The following is a 16,383-nucleotide window of genomic DNA, read 5'->3' on the forward strand; positions in this document are numbered from 1 at the left end:
CCTATATGGATGCAAAATGATAACATTATTATGATAAGTATATAAGAAATTTAATAATTTCTGTAAATGGAGGAGTATATTTGTGGAGTTTCAAAACTTACTCTTTTAAGGGGGATATGAATGTGTAATATGACACCCACAAGTGATATGCATTCATGTATCATATCCAGAGATATGAAGAATATCACCTCCAAGTGTATTATTGTCATGGTAACATCCCTAGCATATCAAGAGTCAAGATTATATTAGGTCAAAATCCAGTACAATTTAGCTCAGTGAAATATTTGCCTGTGCATATCTGTCAATGCTCAACATAACAAGGACCCCATAGATCAATCGGGCTTCACATATGCTAGGTTAGGGTCGACCCAGCATTACTATGTTTACAACCATGGCTGGGGTTAATCTTGTTTTAATGCCTGTGTTATATCATGTGTACCTGATTATGATCATGAGCGGAAGTAGGGACTCCTTGGTCTCTTGCCCAATATCAGTTGAGATTTATTTGTGTCATGTCTCAAACTGCAGTGCTTCACAGGTTTGTGTACGTTCCTTAATCACCCGCTCACACATGACAGATATGTGTCTTAACAGGGTAGCAACTCTATGTATGGTCAGTACTGACATGACATCATCTCACGCCATAACGCGGGTCTTGGGGTCCATGGGTGACACACACACACACACGTTATGAGACACCCTCGTTGTACATAACATGGCATAAAGGGCAAGTACATTCATAACTGCTATTGTGTGTTTTGTGCCCACTCAAAAACTATGTCGTATCGTTCGGGGTGAACAAACTTTGTAATCAAAGAATTTTTATGAGAGCCACAGATTACCCCGTGGTTTAACCGAAACCACAGTATCGCGAAGAGCGTTATTGCGAGGGATGAGTGTATTTGTAAATCACTGGCATCAGATGCAGCTTTTCTGTACACTAACTTCGTGTGAGTTCCACCATTGCCTGACACTGAAACAGTGTCAAGTAGATACCACAAGGCTGTGAAACATGGTGTATGAGAACTGCACTGTATTACCGACGCGGCAATGGTAAACGCTTCGATTTGGCGCTTCTGTTGTGTGTAGCGTACGTCATAATCTCGCGATCTAACGCTCTCGTTGCCTTGCGAGACCGAAACATGGCCGCCTCCATGGAATGACAGAAGAGCATCAGATTGGCGACTCGGTTACTCTCTTCTCTTTAACTAGAAATTATTTTTTTAAATAAATATGAAAAATATGATGTGTTATTACTTTACAATAGATGGTTAAAAGTTAATGTAACCTTCATACTCATTGGTCTGAGCAATGGCTGATTTCCTTCATGCTAGAAGCTGCAGTGGCTTGATTTGTACATTGCAAGATTTCCATTGCTAGTGGTGGAAAAGAGTGCCTGTACAAAGCTTATAGATGTTGGTGATGGAATTCATCCTGCCTCATAGGTAATAAGCAGCTACTGAAGCGATGACAGTTGTAGTTTCAGACAGAGGACAGATAAAGACATTATTAGACTGCTCGCGTGGTCAAACCATTCGCCTTTTCAAAGTCTGGGTGAGTGCAATTTAGACATTTTCCAGTTTGTGTTTATCAAGTTACAATATATGTACAACCATTCTAATACTCAGTCATTCACATGTTATGTATACTTAATTTGTGTTGAGATGAGAGCAAAATGAAAGACTAGTCTGTTATAAAATTCCAGTTACCATGGTTACTAATCAGTTATCTCCCGTCTCAGGACATTGTATAGATACTGTAGCCATTCCTTCAAACAACAACAGACCTGGATAAGTGCAATTGGCTTTCTTAGATTCCTTGTGTTATATTTGTATCATAATGTATATACATGTATTTCATTCTGCTATGTTTACATTGTTATGGAGCACAATCAGTCATCGTTATTGAAATAAATTAGTTAAAAAATGATAAATATTAAGGTAGTGAATGTGTTTCTTGAATGATGAAGTCAGCACCTCATTGGTGTATGAGAATATTCACATAATTTTCTTTTCTTTCTTTTTTTTTTCTTCATAAAAGTTGTTTGTTAAAAGTTAGAATTTAAAGTCATTGCAGTCAAACTATCATATGTTTACTATTTTAGATTTCCAATATTTATTAAATTCAGTAATTGCTTTAAGCGTTATTATCAAGTGCTGTATTCAGTAAACAAATAAGCCTAAAAACAGCGCTTCGGTTATTCAAGCAACTTGTCATTGTATCAGCGTTTTGTCAACAATTCTAATATTCTAAGTTACCGGTAAATATGTTTTGTATTACAAGATAGAGATTGAGATACATAAAACTGGAAGCCTTCTGGCATTGGTTGATGATGACCTTCAGTAAACACTGATACATGATTTAGATTTCAGTTCAATGAAGGTAATAAAAATATAAAGGTACGTTTTTATTTGTCAGTGTCTGAAGTTACTTCTTAGGTTTATGTCACTGAACTTGTGTAAAGTTAAAAGTAAAAAGCATGCACATTTCATGTATTAACATAGCACCTGATTACAATTTGTAGAAATGTCTTTTGTTATATAGACAAGTAGTGGCACCATGGACAAAGCTATCAACTTTTAGGGACCATGAGGATGGATTACCAATGCTATTGTAGTGCTCTAATCCTTCTCTCCATCTTGTACATGTTAACTGTAATGATATTCAGGGACTTAATCCCTTCATATAAATTAATGCCTAGCAAGAACAATTTGAAAAGGTAAAATAAATGTTGTCTATAGTCTGTTTGCGGAGAAAACGTACCGATGAATTTTACTTTAAACAAAAATGTAAATCGAATGAAGTGAAATTAAGATTGCAAATCTTCATGATTTTACATTGCCAACTGAACATTTAAATCTCAGAATTTTATTCAACTTACGATAAAAGTTGTTTAACTAATGATCCTAGTTTCAAATTGCTTTATTTGTTTGTATTACATGGGGGTATGCACATTAAATGAAACACCGATAACAAGTAGGGTTGGTATAAGTTAAAACTCATCACGTACCGCACGTGCATTTGTTTCACTGTTCCAACTACTGTGCTTACCCCCTTGTAATACAAACCAATAATAATGATTTCAATCTATGATCATTTGTTAAACAACTTTTATCCTAAGTTAAATAAAATTCTGAGAATTAAATTTCCAATTGGCAAGGTAAAATTATGAGGACTCGCAATCTTAATTTCACTTTATTTGGTTTAGTTTTTTGTTTAAGTGAAATTCATCGGTGTGTTTTCACTGCAAACAGACTATAATGATGTATAATTGCAGATTTGACAAAGAGTAACCTTTTGAGAAGACGACCCCTTTCTACAGATATCTTTTTTGGTCCTTAAAATTCAGTGTATCTGTGTACTTTAAACATGGTAATTTCTCAAAATCATTTTCTGCCCAAATCATATAATTCTTGTATTTCAATAGATCCTACAAAGACCTATATACTATTTTGTTTGAAAAGTTTCATTAAGCTACAAGACCTTTACAGATATCTCTTTTAGAAAATATTTTCATACAATTGATCCATCCCTGCCTCCATTCATTTTCTTCTAAAAATTGTATTATTTTTATAATAAGCTATTGGGTGTCATTAAAATAATCATAATCAGTCATCACTCTGATGTAAACAATTAATGATTTAGTACTGATGAATAAATCAGGTTATTCACCAAGATGTAGATTTCATGATAAACTGGAAATTTTAGGAATGTTTTTTGATAGTATCTGTGTACAGTTAAAACTGATTGTTTTATTAATCATTATTGAATAATCAACACTCTTGATTGTGCTTCCATTGTTTTGGGTGGATGTAATCAGTGGTAATGGATAGAGACTGTGCCACAGGCAGATACTCACTGCTATCAACTTGTTTGTATATATTTGTTGTTTTATGTTCAAAAGAGTTCTATGGAATTGCCTGTGTGACAGTAGTTTATGTATGAGATACATGCTGTGCTGCTTATTTCTCCAGATTTCATTTTTCATGTGTTGGTGAAATTGTGATGAGACATTATCAAGTGAAACTGACATGGAAAGATTATCAAGTGTCTGTCATCCTGTTCCCTGCACTATTCTTCCTTCAGGATTCATGAAGATGGTGAATTTTGTCAGGGATATTAGTCCAATGCCCTATTGAAATACTGCAGAGTAATGTCCCTTGGTCATCACAGGATCTTCTGATTATGGGTTTGAATCCTATGTTATGATCCATGGTTTGTTTCCAGTTGACCCATGCATATTGGCTTCACCGAAGTTTGAAAATATGTAGGAGTTACATAACGGCAGCCTTTCCTCACAGATGACCGGCCATTATATAACTGGAACACTGTTGAAAGTGGCACTACACCATACTCATGGGTAACTGACTGTCGAGGTCTTGTTTCTTTAAATTCCTCTGTACTGGTCAGATGGACAAATGTTTGAGTTGACCACGTTTAGTATCTGTCTACTCGCAAGGGTTGGAATAAGCTTGATCTATACTGTGAATTTTAAATGTAATTGTCAAAAGTCAAAGACTTCTTCCCATATGGTCTGTCTCACTGTTACCATGTTACGGCATTCTATGTGTGAATGTCTGTAAGCTATGTATGAGTTTTGAAAATAAAACATATTCCTAGTTTGAGCTTTTCTCTCTGTGTATGCTTGTAAAGGACCCGATTTCCTGTTATTATAAAAGCAACTCTCAACTGGTATTTCTAGTCAAAGGTGTCTCGTAAAGATCCATCATAGAATTGGTCTTGAGAAACCCATGCTTGTCATAAGAGACAACTAACGGGATCGGTGTTTAGGCTCGCTAACTTGGCTGATGCATGTTATTATCCCCCACAACAACGAAGTTGCGGGGGATATAATTGGGATATCTGCTCTGGACAGGATGACATCCTCGTAGTCACAGCCTAAGTCATGTTTCCATGGAAACAGCAAAAATTAAATTCATATCTGGGTCTAACCCCTGAAAAGCACATCTAGGGATCATGGTTGAAATGTGTACCAAGTTTGCTTAAGCTATCATGAATAAAAGTTTGACAGACGCACGCACGGACGGAACTCGTTTCTATATCATGCTAGTTTTATCAAACTTGGTACACATGTTCACCATGATCCATAGATGTGATTTTTTTTTCTTTTCTTTTCTTTTTTTTGGGGGGTGTGTAGGGGTGTGTGTGTGGTGTTTACACCAGTGTGTGAATTTAATTTTTTGTGGTTTCCATGAAAACATGACTTGAATTGCGACTCTATAAAGAAGTCATTTTGTTTGGAGTGCTAGCTTTACCAAACTTGATATACATGCCAGGCATGATCCTGAGATGTGCTTTTTTGTGGGTTATACACATATCTGTCCACATTTCTGAAGCATAACTTAAGAATGAATGGAGATACTGCTATGAAACTTCTATGCTTGTCAATTTTAGAGTATATATATTTTTTCATATTCAGAAATGCCTTTATCCTTATAAATTGCTGGATAACAAGAATTTGAAAAAAACCTAAACTTTAAAGTAACCCAAGTTGACCATCACTGACCTGTATTGTGTTGCCATGTCAAAGTTGACATTGTTGCAGGGGATATTGATGACTTTGTCTTCTTGTTGTATCTAAATTGCATAGAACGATTGTTATGATGTCAATCACTGGATTGTCTGGTCTAGACTTCTTTACAGACCACGGTCATATAGCAGCAGCTTAGTTCTGGGTGGGGGGTCTGCTGTTCAACGCTTGCACTTCCAGTTTCAAGCTCAAGACATGTCAAAGGTAGACCTTACTGGCATGTTGTTACTTTATGCTATTTACAGGTAACATCTCCACACGCTAAAAATGTGTATATATTACAGTATTCCAATCTTTCCCTTAGGGACCGTTCATCATTTATGGCTAGGGGGATGATGATGATTTTTTATGGAGAAGCATGTACAATGTGAATGACCCCATAAAATTTATGTACAAAGTAATTGCCCCCTTCCCCCCTACAAAATCAATGATGACCCCCACCCCAAGTACATGTGTGCAAAATTGATGACTCCTACCTACCTAGAACAAAATGGGTGAACCCCCAACCACGCACCCCTCTCACTCACACACGCACACACAGAGCCATAAGCAGGGTTTTACAGAGACTTTAAAAAATGGGAGTCATGGTGACTCACAATATTTATTTTTGGGAGTCATTTTCAATATTTGGGAGTCATGAAAATTTTAATATTTCTTTGTGTTAATCATTCTCAGTATGTAACTGTGTATGTCACACCACCAAATGAAACTACAGCATTGTTCAATTCACACAGCCAGGATTACTGTCTCCTCTGAGTTCTCTGGAATAATCTGACAGCTCTGTAAAAGTCAAACTATCATCGAACAATATCATTTTTTGCTTATCAAATCGATTTTATTGAACTGAATTGTGAGGGCCACCCATAAAACTTACGTCAAGCTTGACTCGTATGATAATATTTTGAGAGTCGTTTACAAAATTGTTGCGTCAAATATGCAGGAATCACGCGTCATGTAAAACCCTGGCCATAAGTCATGAACAGTTCCTTAGAGCCCACTGAACAAAGCTGATCATTCACAAAGATGAAACCCTATTTGTTCAAAGTGTCATCCCAGTTAGCCCTAGCTGGTTTTACCAAATTTCTAAAGGTCAAACCTGCATTACTTAGGTCTTTCTTCCATATCAAGTTGACCCCTACTCATATCACTGGACACAGCCATACTCACTCAAGGGTTTGAATGTAATTTTTCAATATTTCATACAAATAGACCTGTAGATGTTGGGGAGGAACAGATTAAAATTAAACTGTATGGTAATGATGACCATTTCCATCAAAGGCACACAAGGCCTTGACATAGCAGTCTCCTTGAAGTATTTCAATGCCCATAACTCTCTCTATTTAATTATTGATTTCCCGTAGTTGTTTGGAGGCAATTGGATATGGTTTGATTACACAATGCCATGGTTATGGTTTGACATCCTGACACATTTTTCTTGACATGAAATTCTCTCCGAATTGAGTCTGGTATGCTGCTGCCATATTCCCATGTCCTCCCTCTTTCTAGATCCTTCCATTTAACTCTGTAATAGAATTTGTTGTTTGCTCTCTTGGAAGCAAGATTTGCATGAATGTTATCAGGATTGACAATATTGGCGTCATTGCTTGACGTTGGTTGTTGGGTTGGTTGTTGAACCTGACTTGATTCTGATTGGGGCCTGGGTTTTGCTTTGACTGTTTACTCCTCTTTTTCCCTTGTTTGTATTTCCTTTCTCCTTGGTGGGATCACTTGGGCCTGGGGTGCTCACCTTCTGGTTAGTAACTGTTTTACTGGGCCATGCTGAATTTTCCTGAATGCCTTTAGTCCTTGAATTACCTGCTTAAGTTTTGGAATTTACTTTCTTACCTTTCTGTTGTACAGGTGATTGTTCATTTGTCGAACTTGTTGACTGGGTGTTGCTGTCAAGCTGTGTGTCGATGACTTGTTTCTCATTGTCATCTATGACCCCCTGACTCCATGTTGCTGTTTTTATTGAGGTAACACCCCCATTCCACAGAGATTTCGGACTCCTCGGTCACTCATTGGAACCGAAGTTTTTCCCTTCTGGTAACCCAGCGAAGAGTATCGTATCACAGTCTGAGGAATCCGATTTGTGTTTGTCGACTATCAGGTCAGTGTCCGATGTGTCGGGCGTGATCCGATGAGGTGAAATCGTCCGATGAAGGAACTAAGCTCGGAGCTTAGTTCGCCATCTGACACTATTTCCGGTCGCAAATCGAGTCAGTGTCGGATGAATGTCAAGTCAGTCGGATGTGTGTCAGATTCGTGCAACTACCGGATGTCCAGCCGACATCTGACGGCAATCTGATAATTATCCAACGATTAACAGTCATCTGACGCTCATTTGATTGCAGTCTGCGGGGTGCCCGACGTGCCTGATAGTCGCCCATCACCAATTCGATTCTCCCCGGAGGGTAACATGATATTTAACACCGTCCGATTGCTCTCCAGTGTGACATCGGAGGTAATCGCTCACTAACTCAACTGCCATCCGACATATATCGCATAGCAAGCGGTCATCTGTCGGCCAAAGGACTACAATAGGAGGGTCAGCCGACACTACAGCACCAAGATCCTGAAGATGGGTCCAAGAAAGAACAGAAATGTTTGAGGACAGAAGGCAAAGAAGCGACTTCCTATTCGCCTACGCACGTCAGGTTGTTGTTGTAATGTTCCTTGAAGACACTGGAATCTGGCTGCCAGTATTCCGAAAGCGCTTCTCCACGACTCTCCGGGCTCTACTTATGCGATAGTTATATATCGCTCTGTAAGAGTCACATTCTTTCTCGAGTAGGGCTTCATCATGTGGGTACGCAAAGCAAAGGCATCATCCCCAATGAATCATGAAGTATGGCATGTTCTGGTTGTCACTAGTCATTGGCTCAGGTGGGGAATCCTATTTGACCTCTCTCCACTGTCTCTTTGAGCTCAGATGCATTGTATATCTGCATCAGACATGTGACCTTGACCACTTGTGTCTATCCACAAGTCAACACATCAACAAGTGCCATGAGGACCACTGAGAAGAAATGTGTGGTAGAGACTCCCTGAGTTCTTCAGTTTCCTGAGTGCTTACCATCTGTGCCCCCATTACATGTGGAACGTTCCAACGCCTATCTTATTCATCAGCAATTGCATGCCATTCTTGTTCAGTTCGGACACTGGATCACTTCATCAGAATACTTTTCCAATATGGCTTGACAGATTTCGGGGATAAACTTCTCGAGCAACCCTGAAGCTGTATGACAGTGATGGATACCGATCGCCAGCTGCAAGGTGCCTTAGGGTGCAGGCTAACAGGCTCTCCTGGCATTGGTATGACCCTTCGTGAGTCTTGGTACGAGTCTCTGGAGTAGTTCATCAAAGGATTCTGGCGTAACTCTCAAGAAATTGAAGAATACCGTTGTATCCTCCATTCTCAGTTCATTCCCGAGTCTGGTGTAGTGCCCAAATAACAGCCTTCTTCAGCTTGCAGCCATGTTCGAACCAAACAATGACGTGGTCTTCTCAGCCTCCTCCTCAGGACCTCAAGGGTCATTGCATCTTGTTGCATAGTTTGTTGCTGCAGCATAAAAAACAAAGCCCAGGGCTGCAGCGTTGCGAAGAAGTTTATCCATGACTAGAACCGTCAGGAGGTGCAGCCCGCTTTTATACTCGACTGCCGATTTTGGTGACAAATCCGACCGGTACCGAGTCAGTGTCCGATTACCCTTTGAATAGTAACAGATTTGTCTGATTGGTGTCAGGAGAGTGTTGGAAGTGTCAGATTAGTGTCAGGTCACCCTCGAATTACAATCCGACTGCAGTGGGATCAGTCGGACGCCGCTGATGATTATGGCGGACAGACATCAGGCTGCTACCAGTCTTTCATCTGATTAACCCTATCAATGTTGGATCTCTTTTGGATTTTACAGAAAACAGGGACCCCCCAAAAAAGGATGTTGGGTGAATTTTCATCGAACCGCATCGGAACGCGGAAATTTTTGCAAAATTGGGATCAGATGAGCTTCAGATGAGGTTCCCATGGTCAGTGGAATGGGGGTGTAAGGTTCAGGAAGATACTGTGGTCAATAGGCCGGAACGAAACATGGCTACAGACGGTTGGCACGGATCAATAGTTTGTGTAACTTGTCATCAGAACTTCAGCGTAGTTTGTAGGCAAAATTTGGACCTGAATGATGTAATATCTACTGTAGGACTTTTTTGTTAATTTGTTTTAAAACCCTTTTTTTCAACTTTTTGACAATATAGTCAAACTCTTTGGCCTACCAAGCAGAAAATGATTTGGTGTGATTGGGGTACAATCCTCGGTGTTGACGGTTGTGGGTCAATACAGCCTCTATTTCTACTTAAGCAGTCTGAAGGACAGATTCAGAAACAGGGGTATTTTTCAGAGTAGCTCTGAGAGCAACCTTTGTTAAACAGACCAGTCTCTCCCAAGCACCTCCGAAGTGTGGGCTGTGTGGAGGGATCAAATGCCACTAAATTCCTTGTGAAGCATAAAATCACTAATTTTATCTTGCTTGAACTGAGACGGCATTGGGATAATTCATTTTCTGCTCCCTTGAAATTAGTCCCATTATCACTGTAGATGTGTTGAGAGTAACCCCATCTGCCAATAAATCATCGCAGAAGCAGAATAAAGTCATCCATTTCCAAAGAATCAGCAAATTCCATGTGAACAGCCCTTGTGGACAAACAGGTAAAAAGGCATCCCTCCATCTTGTCTGCTTTCCTTGGTGATGAGGGTGTGCAGACTCACCTTTTCATTCATAGGGTCTTCTCTTTTGTTATGACCGGAACTTAGCCCGCAAGTGTTGACGGTTCTGTCTGTAGCATCTGCCTTCTTCTGTTACCACTTTGTTTCTTCTGGTCTTTAATCTTCTGTTGACAGTGGCCTCCTTCCACTCTTGTTTTCCCAGACTCATTAGGGTGCATCCTTACAGTCTGTCCTACAGATAGTGGCTGTAGAGTTCTGTAGGTGGTGTTGTAGTAGTCTGACACTTTTATTTTCTTGTTCTCCATCTTTCCTTACGCCGCGCAGAGTTGTGCTTTCAGGTAGTAGTGGAGTCAGGGTTGTCGGTACTAAAGTCTTTGTTCTCCGTCCGAAGAGTCCCTCCACTGGACTTGTATTCAAACCTGTAGTCGATGGTGAGCACATTCAGTAGGGCGAGAAAGGGTCCTTTCCTGACACTCTGCATTTTTTCATGGAGGTTTTTGAACTCTTAACAGCGGCTTCTGCTGCACTGTTAGCACGACTGTTTCCAGGATTCGAAGTTTCGTGTCGAATACCCCACCCAGTCTTTGAAGAAGTTTCGGAATTTCTCTGCTGTGAATTGAGGCCCACCATCACTGATAACTGTCTAGTATGCCATGTCTGGTGAAATGGTGCTCCAATCTGGTTACCACAATTTCACTGGTTGTGTCTGATAGGTAGTCTACTTCGAAGAAATAGTCCACAGTGACAAGGTTGATTCTTCCTCCCAGGATGACATGGGTAAAGGGTAAAGAGATCTACCTTCTCCCAGGGTAGGTTTGGCACATCATGCATGTTAAGAGGTTCCCGGTGATTGTTTTGTACTGTAGGAAGCACAGATGTCACATGTTTCAACAAACTGTCATATCTCAGTCGACATGTGGGGCCAGAAGACTAATTCTCTTGCACGGTGAAGACATGCATTAATACCCATGTACCAGCATGAACATGTCCTTGACATCACTTCTCAAGGCTGCAGGTATGACTAGTCTGTCACCATGCAGGATCAGTCCATCTTCAACTGGGAGTTCATCACAGTAACTATGATAGGGTGTCAGTGAAGCAGTGAGGTGTGTCTGCCCATCCATACATTACAGCTTTCTTCACGTATGTCAGAGTTTTGTCTTTCTCTGTCGCTGCACAGATTCGTTCCAGGGGCTCCTTTCACGAAGCAACCTTTACTAAGGTTAACCTTCACTCCCATTCTTTAACATTGCACTAAGGTTACCTTAGTGACTTCAGCTTCAGACTTGAGCATAACATGTACTCTCCCGCAAAAAGTATCATTCTTTTACACCATGGTCTCTAGAGGGTTGTCTACTGTTGATGGAGTGTGATATCTCCTTGTATCTCTTTTCACCTTTTCCGAATGTGGTTCAGTTTACTACTTTGGGTCTAAGAGCTTCATATTGTAAAGAGGCATTTTCAGATGCTTTGCAAATATCAATTGTTCTTTCTAGTGTAAGACCTCTTTATCTTAATAGTGTCTGTTGTGTTGTGTTGTTTTGTCTCTAGTGCCGAGAATGGTGTGGTCTCTCAGAATAGAACTGACGCATCTATCACAATAGTTACAAGATTTTAGAAGTGAACACAGTATAGAGTGGAAGTTTTCAAAAGAAGTCCTCTCAACAACTGTACTTCAGATGACTCAATATTTGTGATGTTCAAATTTCCAATATGCTCCCATTGAGATTGCACATGCTGTGGTATATTGAGAGAAACCTTGTATACAGTTCTGCCTACGGAATTGCAAGTTTTTTACAGTCAGTGAATGTTTACTTCCTTGAAGACTTAAGATCCTTGCCATGATTGTCACTAATGAGTGAAATCTCAACTTGCAGATTCAAGCAGTGCCGCTGTCTGAAGAATCCTTCCATTTGAGGCCAGGACTGGAACCAACTGGAAATACACCAGTTGCATCAGGTGACGACTGTATGCTGTGATTTGTCCAATGAGTTCACATGAAGAGATGTGTGGTGTTGCTGACCACATCCTGTTTCTCTACAGTGCACAGATGCACGCAATATGATTGGGCTTGAGGCAGTTGTAACACAATTATTTATCCCTTACTAATTGACATTCATCGACAGTCATGTTTGCATAGAGTGGACATCTATACAAATGCTGTGCATCGCTACACAGCACACATGGCATGTTCATTTGTGTTTCAGTGTGTTTGAATCCATGCCTGATGAGTTGGTGATTCCTGTTTAACCTTGATTTGAGATTGTTTACCTGACTGTGCTTGAGTTTCACTATCATATATGGGACTTGACTATTTTAATAATAATAATTTATATTATTAAATCCATCTAGAAGGTGCTCTGTGGCGCTGTTCATGAGTTAGAATTATTGAAAGGCTTGGAGTAAGAGATAAGTTTTCAGATCAGATTTAAACTTTGTTGGTGTCATAGGCATCCTGAGTGATAGTGGAAGACTGTTCCAATGATGTAGGGCTGCGATTGGAGAACGCTCTATCACCCACTGCTATTTTGCTGAGTGGAGTGGAAACTGACTGGGTTTGTGGAAAGTGACAAGGTCCTTGAGATAAGTACAGAAATTGTCGTAACAGATGCAGTTATGGATGAGGAGAAGAATCTTGAAGCTGATGCATTGTTTGATGGGAAGCCAGTGGAGAGATTGGAGACCTGGGGAGATATGGTTAGAATGTTTCATTCTTGAGATTAGTCTGGTGCTTCATTTTGAATTCTCTGTAGGTTTGACATGAGTGAGGCCGACATGTTGAAACAGCGAGCATTGGAGTAGTCATGACGTGACGCGAGTTTGCATCAAGAGTTTAGTCGTTGCTGTGTCCAGAAGATATCGTACTTGCTGACGTTGCAAATTTGGAAGAAACAGGCCTTTGAGAGTTGATTAACATGCTGTTCCATGGACATGTTGCTCTGGATTAGTACCCCTAGTTTCTGGCACTGGCTGACACCAGTACTTCACAGTTGCCTATCCTGACACAGAGTGATGTTTGGAGTTTTGAAGATGCTCGTTTGATCCAATATTTAAGTATTTGGTTTGCTGTCGTTCAGCATGAGATAGTTAAGAGCCATCCATGCTCTTGTATCAGCAATACAAGCTTCCAGTTCTAGGACACCATGGTGGGCATGGACTGGTTCAATCGACACATATAATTGGTTGTCATCAGTGTACAAGTGGAATCAGAGGCCATGACTTCATATGGTGTCTCCGATCGGCAGAATGTAGACACTGAAAAGGAGCTTGCCCAGAACAGATCCTTGAGGTACTCCAACATACTGAAGAAGTTGTATCTGAAGCTGTAGAACTAACAGTCAGATACCATGTTCGATCTTGAAGATAACTCTTGATTCAAGAGTGTGCTGATCCAGTGAGGCCAAGTCTGGTCTCAAGTCTTGTGAATAGTATGGCATGATCCATTGTGTCAAATGCAGATGAGAGTTCTAGGGGCACAAGCAGTGTTATTTGTTGGCAATCCGTTGTTCTCAAAATGCCATTGTGGACTCTCACTAGTGCTGTCTTAGTGCTATGCTGATTTTTATATGCTGACTGCAATGATTCTGGTAGGTTGTTCTCATCCAAGTGTTGAATGAGCTGCTGAGATACAATCCTCTCTTGAGTTTGAGGTGAAGATTAGATTGGAAACAGGCCTATAATTATTTAGAATATTCCTATCCAAGTTAGGCTTTTTCAGCAGCTGAGGCTTTCTTGAAAGAGTCTGGCACAATACCAGATTCCAGAAGAGTTCACAATATCCAAGAGTGGTTCTAGGGTACTGTCCATGATTGACTTCAGCAGCCAAGTTGGAATGGCATCTAGAGAGGATTTTGTCTTTGACTCCTGAATCACCTCTTTGAGTTGATTCGAGCTCGTTGCCGTGAAAGATGTCAGAAAGTTACCATAAACACTTGTTCAAACTGACTATGATTTGTTTCAAGATGTCATGAATTTTCTGATAAAAGTAGTCCGAGAGCTTTTGAGTCAATTCCTCGGGAGTCTGCATTATCTGGTGTGTTCTTAGAATTACGTTTCAGAAACTGGTTCATAAGAGCAAAGATTTCTTTCAGGTTTTTGCTGTTCTCGTCCATATGACGGGTTATGAAAGTTCGTTTGATGAAGCTAATGCCATATTAACATCATTTCTTGCTGACTTGTGCATCTGTCTGCGCACTTCCAGCTTTGGCCTATGCCACTGCTTCTCAACAGAATGGCATATCTGTTTTGGGCACGGATGTCATAGTTGCACCATCCAGTATTGCGTTTTGGTTCATTTCTCTTGGTTTTGAGAGGAGCATGTGTATCCAGAACAGAAGACAATGTTTCAGTGAAGAGTGACGTTTTGAGGGTGACATCATCCGTACTTAAGACTGTTTCACACAGACTGGTAGCTTGAACATCTTCAGAAAATGATCCTGTATCTACGGTTCTAGTTTTTTTAAAAGTGACCAACTGACGATGTGGCCTTGCTTAAGGGAGATTAACTGAGCAAGCAATACAAAATGGTCTGATATTTGTTTGTCATGTATGTTCACAGAATCCAGCATTGTGCATTTATCCTTGACTATCATCAGATCCTGCGTCCTGATTTATGTGTAGACCTGTTAACTTCCTGCTTCCAAGTTGAAGTTGGACAACAGACACGAAACGCTTTTGCATCATTGTCAGACTGATTGTCCATATGAATGTTAAAATTCCCAAGTAGAATGAGATTTCCTGGTTCTAAAGTGACAGCTTTGAGTAGATCTGAGAATTCCTTTAAGAAGTCAGTGAAATAGTGTCTGTTCTGTTTGGATGGTGGTGGACGATAGAGAACAACGAATCAAGTTTGGTGATGTTTGTTGACTTATTGCTGCATACAGTGTGCTCTTCCTTCCGCTTGTTTTCTCCTGTTGAGTATGTGAAAGGCCAGATTGGTCATTCCTATTGGTATCATTACCATGTCTTTTGCTACCATGAGAGACAGCATGAGGGTTAAAATCAGAGTCTACACGATCTCTCAGCTACTACTACAAATAATAATAATTCACTTGTATAGCGCCTGGTATCCATCTGTCTAGCTGCTCACTGGTGCATATCTAGGAGTCAGTAGAGTGAAAGGGGAAAATGATTAAATATAGTAAGCAGTTCTGAACAGAAAAGTTTTGATTAGCCTTTAAAAAGTGGATTCACAAATGGTGGGTTTGAGTTCTGATGGTAAAGTGTTCCATTAATTGAGGTGCAACAGTGGAGAAGGCTCTGCCACACATTTTGCTTGTGGATACTGGTTAGGACAAGAGGAACTGATCAGGAGTCAAGTGGTCTCGATGGCTTGTAGATATTGATGAGCTCTTTAAGGAAGTGAGGTCTGTTTTCCCGTAGAGGGCTCAACGAGTCAGTACCAGGATTTTATAGAAGATACGCTGTTGAACTGGCAACCAATGGAGAGATTCCAGAACTGGGGTGATGTGGTCAGTGCGTCACTTGCATGTAATCAATCTTGCAGCAGAATTTTGTACTCTTTGCAGACATGATAGAATCTTTTAAGGGAGGTTGACAAGAAGAGTTACAGTAGTCGAGGCAGCTGATAAGAGTTTTCACAAGACGTTTGATTGTGTCCAAGGTCATAAGATATCTGATTTTTCCAATATTGTGCATATGAAAATAGCTGCTTCTGCACACAGGGCTGACATGCTCTTCCATGGTCATGGTTGACTGGAAAATAACTCCAAGATTTCTGACCTTTGGGGTGTCACTGACAGAACATGCTCCAACATTAATAGAAGGCTTAGGGTTCAGTTTTGCAAGATGATGGCGAGTGCCCAGTGTTAGGTACTCCGTTTTCTCATCATTGAGTTTCAGGTAGTTGGAACAAAGTTATTTGTTTCCTGTCCATAGCTTCTAAGATGTCATTGTAGACACGGACCAAAGCTGTCTCGGTGCTGTGGCTAGTCTTGTAACCTGACTGGAAAGATTCCTGAAGATTATGTTTCGCAAGATGTGTTTTCATCCTAGAAGCAACAACCTTTTCAAGACACTTAGAGAGAAATTGGAGGTTCGAGACTCCTCGATAGTTTTTCAGGACATAAGTGTCAAGACTTGATTTCTTGAA

The sequence above is a fragment of the Haliotis rubra genome, unplaced genomic scaffold (assembly GCF_003918875.1).
Source record: "Haliotis rubra isolate DU_JTF1 unplaced genomic scaffold, ASM391887v1 Scf12, whole genome shotgun sequence".
Classification (NCBI taxonomy): domain Eukaryota; kingdom Metazoa; phylum Mollusca; class Gastropoda; order Lepetellida; family Haliotidae; genus Haliotis; species Haliotis rubra.